The 4,330-nt window shown below is 38.4% G+C and overlaps 1 non-coding gene across 1 annotated transcript; it reads left to right on the forward strand.

Annotated features, from left to right (window-relative positions):
* The first annotated feature begins 2,888 nt into the window (after positions 1-2,888).
* On the forward strand, positions 2,889-2,992 carry LOC112804915 (small nucleolar RNA R71). The gene has a single exon (XR_003203531.1). It is a non-coding gene; the product is annotated as a small nucleolar RNA R71 (small nucleolar RNA).
* Positions 2,993-4,330: the final 1,338 nt, after the last annotated feature.

Here is a 4,330-nt window from a genome sequence, read left to right on the forward strand (position 1 = left end):
GTAAGAACTTCCCAACCTCTTCTTTGGATCTCATGTCGGATCTCCGGATACTCATTTTTCTTGAGCATGAAAGGGACCTCAGGGATCACCTTCTTCTTGGCCACAACTTTATAGAAGTGGTCTTGATGGGCTTTTGAGATAAATCTCTCCATCTCCCATGACTCGGAGGTGGAAGCTTTTGTCTTCCCTTTCCTCTTTCTAGAGGTTTCTCCGGCCTTAGGTGCCATCAATGATTATGGAAAAACAAGAAAAGCTATGCTTTTACCACACCAAACTTAGAATGTTGCTCGTCTTCAAGAAAAAGAAGAAAGAATAGATGAAGAAGAAGAAGATATGGAGGAAAGGGAGAGAGATGTGTATTCAGCCAAGGGGGAGAAGAGAGGGTAGTGATGTGTGAAAATCAAAAAGGATGGAGGGGTTTATATAGTAGAGGGAGAGGGGTTAGGGTTCGGTCATTTAGGGTGGGTTTGGGTGGGAAAGAGATTTTGAATTTGAAGGTGGGTGGGGTTTATGGAGAAGAGTAGATGGATGTGAGTGGTGAAGAGGTGATGGGGAAGAGTGATTGAGGTGATTGGTGAATGATGTTTGGGGAAGAGTGTTATGAAAAGGTGTGAGGGAAAGGGAGAAGGTAGGTGGGGATCCTATGGGGTCCACAGATCCTGAGGTGATCCAGTGGGATCCACAGATCCTGAGGTGTTAAAGATTTCTCATCCCTGCATCCTTTAGGCGTGTAAAATGCCCTTTGTATGCAATCCTGGCATTTAATGCCAGACTGCAGCATGTTTCTGGCGTTATCCACTTCCATGCTTGTTTTGGGCGTTCAACGCCAATCTGCAGCATGTTTCTGGCGTTGAACGCCACTTCCAGTCTTGTTTCTGGCATTTAACGCCAACTCTCCTCAGGGTGTAATCCTGGCGTTTAAGCGCCAGACTGCTGTTTATTTCTGGCGTTCAACGTCAGCTTCATGCTCTGTTCTGGCGTTAAACGCCAGCCAGATGCTCCTTACTGGCATTTAAACGCCAGTAAGCTCTTCCTCCAGGGTGTACTGTTTCTTCTGCTATTTTTGATTTTGTTTTTAATTTTTGTAATTGTTTTGTGACTCCACATGATCATAAACCTAATAAAACATAAAAGAGAAAGAGAAATATAGATAAATAAAAATTGGGTTGCCCCCCAATAAGCGCTTCTTTAATGTCAATAGCTTGACAGTGAACTCTCATGGAGCTTCACAGATGTTCAGAGCATTGTTAGGACCTCCCAACACCAAACTTAGAGTTTGAATGTAGGGGTTCAACACCAAACTTAGAGTTTTATTGTGGGGGCTTTGTTTGACTTTGTATTGAGAGAAGCTTTTCATGCTTCCTCTCCATGGTTGCAGAGGAAGATCCTTGAGCTTTAAACACAAGGTAGTCCCCATTCAATTAAAGGACTAGCTCTCCTATGTCAACATCAATCACAGCTCCCGATGTGGCTAGGAGGGGTCTTCCAAGGATGATGCATTTATCCTCATCCTTCCCAGTGTCTAGGATTTTGAAATCAGCAGGAATGTAAATGCCTTTAACCTTCACTAACACGTCCTCTACCAATCCATAAGCTTGTTTTATTGACTTGGCTGCCATCTTTAATGAGATTCTTGTAGCTTGTACCTCAAAGATCCCCAGTTTCTCCATTACAGAGAGTGGCATAAGATTTATATTTGACCCCAGGTCACACAGAGCCTTTTCAAAGATTATGGTGCCTATGGTACAGGGTATTAAGAATTTACTAGGATCTTGTTTCTTTTGAGGTAAAGTTTGCTGAATCCATGTATTTAGTTCACTAATGAGCAAGGGAGATTCACCTTTCCAATTCTCATTACCAAACAACTTGGCATTCAGCTTCATGATGGCTCCTAGATATTGAGCAACTTGCTCTTCAGTTACATCTTCATCCTCTTCAGAGGAAGAATAGTTCTTAGAGCTCATGAATGATAAAAGGAGGTTCAATGGAATCTCTATGGTCTCTAGGTGAGCCTCAAGTTCCTTAGGTTTCTCAGTTTGGAATTCCTTTTTGTTCAGAGGACGTTCCAGGAGGTCTTCCTCACTAGGATTCACGTCCTTCTCCTCCTTTGTGCATTTGGCCATATTGATTATATCAATGGTCTTGCACTCTCCTTTTGGATTCTCTTATGTATTGCTTGGGAGAGTACTAGGAGGGATTTCAGTGATTTTCTTACTCAGCTGACCCACTTGTGCCTCCAAATTTCTAATGGAGGACCTTGTTTCACTCATGAAGCTTAAAGTAGCCTTAGATAGATCAGAGACTATGTTTGCTAAGCTAGAGGGACTCTGCTCAGAGTTCTCTGTCTGTTGTTGAGAAGATGATGGAAAGGCTTGCTATTGCTAAGCCTGTTTCTTCCACCATTATTAAAGCCTTGTTGAGGCTTTTATTGATCCTTCCATGAGAAATTTGGATGATTTTTCCATGAAGAATTATAGGTGTTCCCATAGGGTTCACCCATGTAATTTACCTCTGCCATTGCAGGGTTCTCAGGATCATAAGCTTCTTCTTCAGAAGATGCCTTTTTAGTACTGTTGGATGCATTTTGCCATCCATTCAGACTCTGAGAAATCATGTTGACTTGCTGAGTCAACATTTTGTTCTGAGCCAATATGGCATTCAGAGCATCAATTTCAAGAACTCCCATTTTCTGAGGCGTCCCATTACTCAGAGGATTCCTCTCAGAGGTGTACATGAATTGGTTATTTGCAACCATGTCAATGAGTTCTTGAGCTTCTGCAGCCATTTTCTTTAGGTGAATGGATCCGCCTACAGAATGATCCAGTGACATCTTAGAAAGCTCAAATAGACCATCATAGAATATATCTAAAATGGTCCACTCTGAATGCATGCCAGAAGGACACTTTTTGGTCAATTGCTTGTATCTTTTCCAAGCTTCATAGAGGGATTCACCATCTTTTTGCTTGAAGGTCTGAACATCCACTCTAAGCTTGCTCAGCTTTTGAGGAGGAAAGAAATTTGCCAAGAAGGCCGTAACCAGCTTATCCCAAGAGTCCAGGCTATCTTTAGGTTGTGAGTCCAACCATGTTCTAGCTTTGTCTCTTACAGCAAAAGGAAAAAGCATGAGCCTGTAGACTTCAGGATCTACTCCATTAGTCTTAACAGTATCACAGGTCTGCAAGAACTCAGTTAAAAACTGATAGGGATCTTCTAATGGAAGTCCATGAAACTTGCAGTTCTGTTGCATTAGAGCAACTAGTTGAGGTTTCAGCTCAAAATTATTTGCTCCAATGGCAGGGATTGAGATGCTTCTTCCATAAAAATTGGAAGTAGGTGTAGTATAATCACCAAGCATCCTCCTTGTGCTTCCACCATTGTTTTTGGGTTCGGCCATGTCTTCTTTTTCGAGATTCTCTGTAAGGTTTTCTCTGGATTGTTGTGCTTTAGCTTCTCTTAACTTCTTCTTCAGAGTCTTTTCAGGTTCAGGATCTGCTTCAACAAGAATGTCCTTGTCCTTGCTCCTGCTCATATGAAAAAGAAGAGAACATAAAAGAAGAGGAATCCTCTATGTCACAGTATAGAGATTCCTTTATGTGAGTAGAAGAAAAGAAGAATAAGAATGAGAAGAAAAAAAATTCGAACACAGAGGAGAAGAGAGGGTTCGAATTTTAAGATGAAGAGAAGTGTTAGTAAATAAATGAAATAAATAGAAAGAGATAAGAGGGGGAGAATTTCGAAAATTATTTAAAAAAAAGGTTAGTAATTTTCGAAAATTAAATCAAAATTAAAATTTGAAATAATTAGTTAATTAAAAGAATTTTGAAAAAGAGGGAGGTGATTTTCAAAAATTAGAGAGAGAAAAGTAGTTAGGTGGTTTTGAAAAAGATAAGAAACAAACAAAAAGTCAATTAGTTAGTTGAAAAAGATTTGAAAATCAATTTTGGAAAGATAAGAAGTTAGCAAAGATTTTGAAATTGATTTTGAAAAAGATATGATTTGAAAAAGATATTTTGAAAAATATTTGAAAAGGAGATTAAAAAGATTTGATTTTTAAAATTAAAATTGATTACTTGACTAACAAGAAACTAAAAGATATGATTTTAGAATTTAAAGATTGAACCTTTCTTAATAAGAAAGTAACAAACTTCAAAATTTTGAATCAATCACATTAATTGTTAGTAAAGTTTTCAAAAATTATGAATTAAAATTAAGAAAAAGATTTTGAAATCAATTGTAGAAAAAATTTTGAAAATAAAAGAAAAAAATGAAAAAGATTTAATTTTTGAAAAAGATTTTGAAAAGATAGGATTTTTAAAATTGAAATCTTGAC

Source organism: Arachis hypogaea, chromosome 5, assembly GCF_003086295.3.
Source record: "Arachis hypogaea cultivar Tifrunner chromosome 5, arahy.Tifrunner.gnm2.J5K5, whole genome shotgun sequence".
Taxonomy (NCBI): domain Eukaryota; kingdom Viridiplantae; phylum Streptophyta; class Magnoliopsida; order Fabales; family Fabaceae; genus Arachis; species Arachis hypogaea.